This window comes from Pseudopipra pipra, chromosome 4 (genome assembly GCF_036250125.1).
Source record: "Pseudopipra pipra isolate bDixPip1 chromosome 4, bDixPip1.hap1, whole genome shotgun sequence".
NCBI lineage: Eukaryota > Metazoa > Chordata > Aves > Passeriformes > Pipridae > Pseudopipra > Pseudopipra pipra.
The window spans coordinates 75,315,591-75,325,107 of NC_087552.1; positions in this window are offsets into that span (position 1 = coordinate 75,315,591).

A 9,517-nucleotide genomic window follows, 5' to 3' on the forward strand; every position below is an offset into this window, starting at 1 on the left:
GATACTGTTCCACCCAGGCCTTGAAAAACCCTTTGTAACACTGAGGTCTCCTCATCTGGGATATTTAATCCTCATTAATGGGTTTATTTGCTGAGGAGGCAGAAGGGAGGCAACACCACCCCATTATCCTGCACCAGCTCCCCCAAAGAAGCTCCCAGTTATTCCTTAAAATCCTAATTTCTCATCATCAATCCAGGGTATTTCACGCAGGGACATGGGGTTTGTTTGATACCATTTCACCCACAGGTCTCCAAAAACCCCTTTGCAAAAGGGTTGGTTTTTTTTTCCTGAGACCTCCTCACCTGGGATATTTAATCCTCATTTATGGGTTTATTTGCTGAGGAGGCAGAAGGGAGGGCAACACCACCCCAATATCCTGCCCCAGCACCCCCAAACCAGCCCAATGTGACACCCCAAGAAGCTCCCAGTTATTCCTTCAGATCCTAATTTCTCTTCCCATCATCAATCCAGGATATTTCATGCAGGGACATGAGGTTTGTTTGATACCATTTCACCCAACCCTCTGCAAAAGGGGTTTTATTCCTGGGGTCTCCTCACCCGGGATATTTAATCCTCATTTCTGGGTTTATTTGCTGAGGAGGCAGAAGGGAGGCAACACCACCCCATTATCCTGCACCAGCTCCCCCAAAGAAGCTCCCAGTTATTCCTCAAGATCCTAATTTCTCTTCCCATCATCAATCCAGGATATTTCATGCAGGCACATGGAGTTTGTTTGATACTGTTCCACCCAGGCCTTGAAAAACCCTTTGTAACATTGGGGTCTCCTTACCCAGGATATTTAATCCTCATTTATGGGTTTATTTGCTGAGGAGGCAGAAGGGGGGCAACACCACCCCATTATCCTGCACCAGCTCCCCCAAAGAAGCTCCCAGTTATTCCTTAAAATCCTAATTTCTCATCATCAATCCAGGATATTTCACGCAGGGACATGGGGTTTATTTGATACCATTTCACCCACAGGTCTCCAAAAACCCCTTTGCAAAAGGGTTGGTTTTTTTTCCTGAGACCTCCTCACCCGGGATATTTAACCCTCATTTATGGGTTTATTTGCTGAGGGGGCAGAAGGGGGGCAGCACCACCCCATTATCCTGCCCCAGCTCCCCCAAAGAAGCTTCCAGTTATTCCTTAAAATCCTAATTTCTCATCAACAATCTGGGATATTTCATGGAGGGACATGGGCTTTGTTTGATCCTGTTCCACCCAGGCCTTGAAAAACCCTTTGTAACCTTGGGGTCTCCTCAGCCTGGATATTTAGTCCTCATTTATGGGTTTATTTGCTGAGGAGGCAAAAGGGGGGCAGCACCACCCCATTATCCTGCCCCAGCTCCCCCAAACCAGCCCAATGTGACAGCCCAAGAAGCTCCCAGTTATTCCTTCAGATCCTAATTTCTCTTCTCATCATCAATCTGGGTTATTTCATGCAGGGACATGGGATTTGTTTGATACCATTTCACCCAACCCTCTGCAAAAGGAGTTTTTTCCTGGGGTCTCCTCACCTGGGATATTTAATCCTCATTTATGGGTTTATCTGCTGAGGAAGCAGAAGAGGGGCAACACCACCCCATTATCCTGCACCAGCTCCCCCAAAGAAGCTCCCAGTTATTCCTCAAGATCCTAATTTCTCTTCCCATCATCAATCCAGGATATTTCATGCAGGCACAGGGGGTTTGTTTGATACTGTTCCACCCAGGCCTTGAAAAACCCTTTGTAACATTGGGGTCTCCTTACCCAGGATATTTAATCCTCATTTATGGGTTTATTTGCTGAGGAGGCAGAAGGAGGGCAACACCACCCCAATATCCTGTCCCAGCACCCCCAAACCAGCCCAATGTGACACCTCAAGAAGCTCCCAGTTATTCCTTCAGATCCTAATTTCTCTTCCCATCATCAATCCAGGATATTTCATGCAGGGACATGAGGTTTGTTTGATACCATTTCACCCAACCCTCTGCAAAAGGAGTTTTTTCCTGGGGCCTCCTCACCTGGGATATTTAATCCTCATTTATGGGTTTATTTGCTGAGGAAGCAGAAGAGGGGCAACACCACCCCATTATCCTGCCCCAGCTCCCCCAAAGAAGCTCCCAGTTATTCCTTAAAATCCTAATTTCTCTTCTCATCAATCTGGGATATTCCATGCAAGGACATGAGTTTTTTTTGATACTGTTCCACCCACAGGTCTCAAAAAACCCCCTTTGCAAAAGGGTTTTTTTCTCTTTTCCTGGGGCCTCCTCACCCGGGATATTTAATCCTCATTTGTGGGTTTATTTGCTGAGGAGGCAGAAGGGAGGCAACACCACCCCATTATCCTGCCCCAGCTCCCCCAAAGAAGCAGGAGTAATGGGGTGCTCCCTCACCAGGTGTGGGCTCCCATAAATTTAGGATGCCCTAAATCCTGGGTGCACCAACTTGCCCCCTAAACACTGTGGGAGCAACCACCACCCTCAGCTACTTGAGCCAAAAGAAAGGAGGTTTTATAAAAAGGTCCAGAGAGGGGAAAGGGGGGTTTTGGGGTGTCCTTTGGGAAAGCATTCCCTTGGCAGGGATGCCCGGGGCAGGATCTTGGAGGGCGGCGAGTGCCCGGCACGATCCGAGCCCTTCGTTCCGCTGCTCAGGGAGATGAGGAATCCCACCCTGAATTCCCTCTGTGGGTGGTTTTCATTTGGATCTTGGTTTGTTTTCACTCTTTTCCTTTCTCTCCCCCCCTCTCCACCCCCATTCCTGCCTGTTTTCCCGGTGGGATTCAGGGATGGGAGCCCAGCAGGGCTCGGCCACGGGCAGGTGAATCCAGCCCCAAACTCGGGAGCTGCTGCACAGAACCCGAGGGGTTCTGCTGATCTCTGAATCATTAAACTCTTCCAGAGGATCTTTGGATGAGTCTGGGAGAGGGGGAAGGAGCAGAGAGGTGAAAGGGAGACTGTGGGAATCTTTAGGATAGAAGGAAGAGTGAAAGCCCAGGAGAAGGGTGGAAATCCCAACCCCCTCCAGCGAGGAAACCCCGGGCTTAGAAACAGCAAAGCTGGAAATATTCCCACTCCCCACATCCTGGGAATTGCCTCTTCAGTATCCAGGGGTTTGGGATATAAAACAGTGTTTTAGCAGCACCTTCAAAATACACCTCTTAAAAATCCAGCCACGTACCTCCCCTCTCTCCCTCCCTCCTTCCCAATCCTACGTTTCCCTGGCATTTTGCGTCGGGATACGGAGGGAGAAACTTCCCCCCGGAGTTGATTTTCCTCGGGAGCAGGAGGGAAGATGGTTCTCGTTATGCCTTTTTAATTTTCTCAAAGGCTTCGTGGCCCGGAGAAGAATAGAGGCTGTTTTTTTTTCTTGCAACGAGGCACAAACCCTTCGCATCCCATCCCATCCCACCCTTCCCGGGGAATTATCGGGAGATCCAGGCCGGGGAAAAGCCGGATGGTTTCCCAAAAAAGGGGGCTGAGGTTTGGGAGGATGGGATTTGTTGGTAGGAGAATATCAAAACAAAAAAGGGAGTTTTTTTTAGGAAAATGGGTTTTGAGGAAGGCCTTTAAAGCAGATTTTTCAGGGGGGTGTTTTTTGCAAAGGTCTTAAAAAAGGGACGTAAATCGGGGGATGATCTGAAATAAATGGATAAATTTAAGGAGGAAAAAAAAGGAGGATAGGCAGGAAAAGCATCTCTTCTGCTGGAGAGGAATTTCAAACCAGGAGATATTAAGGAAAAACTGAGATTATTCCCAATGTACAGAAAATGTTTCCAGTTGTATCCCCGAATATCCGACCTGGGGAGGGGGGAAAAAATCTTCCTGTTCCAGAAGGGAGGGAGGAAAAGCTGGAAAATGCTCCAAATGGAGCAAAAAATAGAAAGCAGCAGGAGCTTGAAATTTTCTGTGGGAATTTCTGCCTGGAATTTGGATGCTCCAAGGGGCATCGAGGCTCCTCGTTGCCCTGGGATTGGGTTTGGAAGGAGGGAGGGAAGGAATTTTGGGGAGGTAGGAAAAGGCCATAAAATGCAGGGAAGCACCTGGGGTGGAAAACAGGGATAAAAGCAAATTGGGATAACACTGAGGGTGTCCCTGGAGCATCTTCCTGAGGGAGCTCAGAGCCTGAGCAGCCCCAAAAACGCCTTTTTTGGCTTTTATAAGGCGTAAAAAAAAGAAAAAAATTGATTTTTGAGGGGTTTTCTGTGTGTTTTTTTGCTGTGCATCCCCCCCCATCCACCCTCTCCTCGCCCCCAAAAGCGCTTTTTTTTCCCCTTTTTTTATTTTTTTCCTTGGGAGAAGGCAACGCCAAAAAAAAAAAAGAAAAAAGGGGGAATATCAAAATGATCTCGTTTTTCTGTCTCTGCCCGGAACAAAGGACAGATGGGAACAAGAAAAGGAAGAAAAAAAATATCACCTGTTCCCATCCAGTCTTGGAGCGATCGCCGTCATTATCTCGGCAGCTTCACGTTTCCAAAGGGGCTTCATTTTCCTTTCAAACACTGGCATCTTGTTAAAAAAAAAAAGCTGGAAAATCCCTTTTTTAAGCATTTAAATCCACCCCTCCCGATGGATTTTTTTTTTTTTTCCTGGTTTTTCCCTCCCTTTCGCCGAGTTTAACACCTGGGAAAAGAAAGTGGAAAGGAAATCCAGGCAAAACAAAAATCAAATATCAGCTCCCCCCCCTCTCCCCTCTCCCATCCAAGCTCGGCTTTTCCCGCTGGTGTTTCTCCATCCCACAAAAGCCTTTGGTTTTCTGTCATTCTTTTCATTTCCTTGATGGCTCCCCCAATTGTCAAAGCCTTCAAGAAAATGCACTTTAGCTCTTTTGTCCCCAAATGTAATTTGATAAACTCTTTTTTTGCAGAAACATTCTGGTTTCGGAGGCTTTGCGGGGGGAAAAGAGAGAAAAGAAATAGAAATAAAGGGGGGGGAGAAGTAAAAAGGGGGGGGAAGGGAGGGGGGAGGAAGGGGAAAAGAAGGGAAAATAAGGGGGGAAAGAAGGAAAAATAAGGGGGAAAAGAAGGAAAAATAAGGAGGAAGAGAAGAGGAAAGAAGGAGAAAAAGAAGAGGAAAGAAGGAGAAAAAGAAGGAGAAAGAAAGGGAAAGAAGGGGAAAAGGAGGAGAAAGAAGGAGAAAAAGAAGGGAAAAGAAGGAGGAAAAGAAGGGGAAAGAAGGAGAAAAAGAAAGGGGAAAGGAGGAAAAAAGAAGGAGAAAGAAAAGGAAAGAAGGGGAAAAGGAAGAGAAAGAAGGAGAAAAAGAAGGGAAAAGAAGGAGGAAAAGAAGGGGAAAGAAGGAGAAAAAGAAGAGGAAAGAAGGAGAAAACGAAGGAGAAAGAAAGGGAAAGAAGGGAAAAAGGAGGAGAAAGAAGGAGAAAAAGAAGAGAAAAGAAGGAGAAAAAGAAAGGGGAAAGAAGGAAAAAAGAAGAAAAAAGAAGGGGAAAAGGAGGGAGAAAGAATGGAAAAAGAAGGGGGGAAGGGAAAGGGAAAAAGAAAGATAAAAGAAAAAAGAATGGGGGAAAAGGAAGAAAAAAGAAGGGAAAAAAGAAGAAAAAGGGGGAAAAGGAAAAAGAAGAAAAAAGGGAGGAAAAAGAAAAAAAAGGGGGGAAAAGGGAAAAGAAGAAAAAAGGAATAAGGAAGAAAAAGAAGAAGAAAAAGAGAGAAAAGGAAGAAAAAAGGGAAAAGAAGGATAAAAAGAAGAAAAAAATGGGGGGAAAGGAATAAGGAAGAAAAAAGAAGGGAAGAGAAGGAAGAAAGAAGACAAAGAAGAAAATAAGGAAAAAAAAAAGAAGAGGAAAGAAGAAAAAATAATAAGAAAATTTATAAGAAAAATGAGGAAAATAAGAAGAAAAAAAGAAGAAAAAATAAGAAAAATAAGAAGAAAAAGAAGCAAAATAAGAAGAAAAAAGAAGAAAAAAGAAGAAATAAGAAGAAAAAAGAAGAAGAAAGAAGAAGAAAAAGAAGCAAAATAAGAAGAAAAAAGAAGAAAAATAAGAAGGAAAAGAAGCAAAATAAGAAAAAAAAGAAGAAAAAGAAGAAAAATAAGAAGGAAAAGAAGCAAAATAAGAGGAAAAAAGAAGAAAAAAATAAGAAAAATAAGAAGGAAAAGAAGCAAAATAAGAAGAAAAAAGAAGAAAAAATAAGAAAAATAAGAAAAAGAAGCAAGATAAGAAGAAAAAAGAAGAAAAAATAAGAAGGAAAAGAAGCAAAATAAGAAGAAAAAAGAAGAAAAAATAAGAAGGAAAAGAAGCAAAATAAGAAGAAAAAAGAAGAAAAGAAGAAGAAAAATAAGAAGGAAAAAGAAGATAAGAAAAATAAGAAGAAAAAATAAGAAAAATAAGAAGGAAAAGAAGCAAAATAAGAAGAAAAAAGAAGAAAAAAAAGAAGAAAAATAGGTGAAAAAAAAGAAGAAAAATAAGAAAAAAATAGAGAAAAAAGCAGAAAAAATAGGAAAAAGGGGGGAAAAGCCCCCAGGAGCTGCTCCTACAAAGAGTGCAATTGGGGGAGATGATCTCGAAGAATTTACTGGGGCATTTCCACAGAAAATGTGGGATTTTGGGAGCGGGACGACGGAGCAGAGGGAGAACCGGGCCGGAGGGTCCGGGGGGCTTCGGGGGGGAGCAGGGAGAGGAAGCTTTCCATTGTCATCCTCCCGAAATCCTGATGCCTCCTCATTTTCCAGCAGCAGCACCCTGGGGGCGGGGACCACCCCAGCGTGGAGGCTATAAAACACTCCGGGTTTCCCTGGACTGGGAGCGTCGGGGCCGGAGCCGCCGGAGCCAACTCGGGTTTGAGCTGTTGGTGAGTGGCACGAAAATAATCCTGTTTTTTGGGGGGGTTGGTTGTTGTTTTGTTTTTTTTTTAATCCATTCAATTCCACTTGAGGTTTGTAGGCCGGGGAGCTCGCACCCAACTCGCTCCCGAAATATCCCCGTGCCTTCCCCAGTCTCCCCTCGGGATTTTCGGGAGCCGCTTCTCGCCCGAGGGGCTTCGCTGTTCTTCTTGTTCTTGTTGTTGTTTTGCTTTTCATCTGGAGGGTGAAAAAAGCAGCGATGACAAGTTGGGGTTTGAAAAAATGAAGATGGGAAGCGAGGCAAAAGGAAGCCCTAAATCCAAACTTGGGGGCCTGTTCCCAAGCGGGGGAAGCGCCGGAATTCTGCTCCGAGCGGGACGAGCTGGGATTCTGCGCCGGGGCTGCTGTGGGATCGACCCCCCACACACACACACACTCTGGGACCTCGAGAGGCTTGGAGGGGAAAAAAAAAAGGAATAAAACTGGGCAAGGAGGGGAAAAATAAATCGGGAGATTTGGGTTGGGAAAAGAAGAGATTGGAGTTTGGCCGGGAAAAAAAGCGGAATGGGAAGTTTGGAGGTGGAAGTGGAAAAAGTCGGAGGGTTTGGAGGTGGAAATTAATTGGAGGTGGAAATTAAAGTTGGAATTTTGGAGGTGGAAATTAAAGTCGCAGGTTCAGGTGCCAAAATTCAAGGATTCATAAAATCAGTGGTGAAAAATTCCGTGTTTTTCCATGGGAAGACCTGGATTGGCGGAAGGGTCGTCCCGTGGAAAGGGGGGTCGGAAGGAGATGATGTTAAAGGGCGTTTCCAATCCAAATTAATTTGTGATTCCCTGATTTTAGGAGCAGGATTGGGGTGGGTTTCCCCCTTTTAATAGCCTGGCAGGGGCAGTGGTTAAAGCTGGAGCTGGGATTCCTCTGGAATGTGAAGGTTCCATGGATTCTGCGGCTCCTGAGCTTCACCTGAGCTCTACAGGTGGCTGAGGGTTATAAAGGACCTTGTGGTGCATCCTGGTTATCAAACCAGCTCTAAAAGTGTCATCAGAGGAGGGAATGTTAATAACCAGGAATTATTTATTCCTAATCAGATGGAAAAATCAGACGGGAAAAAACGGGAGCGACATTCCCATTAGCAGGGAATCCCAGCTGCAAAATTCAAGATATTTGGGTGAATTTGGGGGGGTTAAAATGAATTTTTTTTTAGATGGTGCAGGGGAAAAAAGTCTTTTTGAGTGGGAGGTGAAAATTGAATATTCCACCTGTGCATCCCCAGTTCTTCCCAAATCCCGTGGGAAGGGGTTTTTGCCTGGATAAGGGCAGGAGGAATCAGTGTGGGAATCAGAGATGGGATGTGAGGAAACACTGAACGGAGGGAGAAACAAAAGGTGATTTTTAGAAGTGACTGTTCCTTTGGGAAGAGAATAATTCCTATTAAATATTACCTGGATGTCCCTCTGGAATTTTCTCGGCTGTCCACGCAGCCCAGGGGGATTTGGCTGCTTCTTCCAGGGATAGCAAAGGGCAGGAAAACAGGGAAGGAAAATGCCCAGAGGGAGGTTTTTGTGGGCAGGGAGCAAATCCAGCCCCTCTTCGGGGATGCCCTGGGAAGGCAGAACAACCCCCAGGAATGAGGATATCCAAGGAATGCAGAGTTTAACCTCCAGGACTCTCTGCTGCTCCCTCCAGCTGGAATTTAACAGCACTGGAGGTTGAGGGTTTTTTTGGGAGCTGCAGGATGAGCATTGAAGTGAAAACCCACTAAATTTTTTGGGGGAAAAAAAGGGAATTTTGGTGGAGAAGACACACCCCAGAGGGAGTTTCTCCTGTTCCCTCCTGGTGCTGAAATCCCTGGTTTTTCCAGGGTAGGAAAGTTCATCATCCCTTTTTTCCGCCGCAAAATTGGACTCCGGGGTCCCGTTTTGGGGAATTCCCACTGGGAAAACCGGGCTTGAGTGCTGGGGTGGAACTGGCTGCTGCTGCATCCCAGGAGGGTGAATCCCTGGCATTCACCCATTCCCAATGGGAAAGGCTCCCTGGGGCTGGTTTTCCCAATCCTGCTGCTGCCATCACCCCTCTCCCTCGGGAATTGTTCACAATTCCATGGGCTCTTGGCTCTGATTGTGGATCCTGATAAGATTCCATGAAATTTGGGAATGCCAGGCCGTGGCTGTATCCCCCTGACCTGGTTTCAGCTCCACCAGTGACCTTGGAAAAGCCCTTTTCTCCCTGGATTTACCTCCAGAGGGTGGGATTGTGCTGGAAAAGAAACCCTTAAACAAACACAAATATCTTTTAGGCTTTTCCCCTTCTCCTGGAATTTCCCCCAGGAACAGGGTCTTATGGAAAAGGAGCTGCTGGCTCATTCCTGCCCCTTTCCCACCCCTTCCACACATTCAGGAAGAAGTGGGAGACATTTTGGGATACCAGCTCTGCTGCTTTGGGGTCTGAGAGCATCCCAAGGGATGGATTTTCCCATGGGAAAGGGAGGAGGAGGAGGAGGGAAGACCTCGGGGGTCCTGGGGTGTTTTCCATGTTGGGGGGTGGGAATGGGGTTTGTTTGAGGAAGTTATTTAGGAAAGGTGTTTTGGGATGGTGCTTTGGGAAGGAAGAGACTTTGGGAAGGTATTTAGGGAAGGTGCATCGGGAAGGTGTGAGGTGTTTTGGGAAAGCTTTTAGGGAAGGTGTTTTGGGGAGGTATTTAGGGAAGGTGTTTTGGGGAGGTATTTAGGGAAAGTGGTTTGGGGAA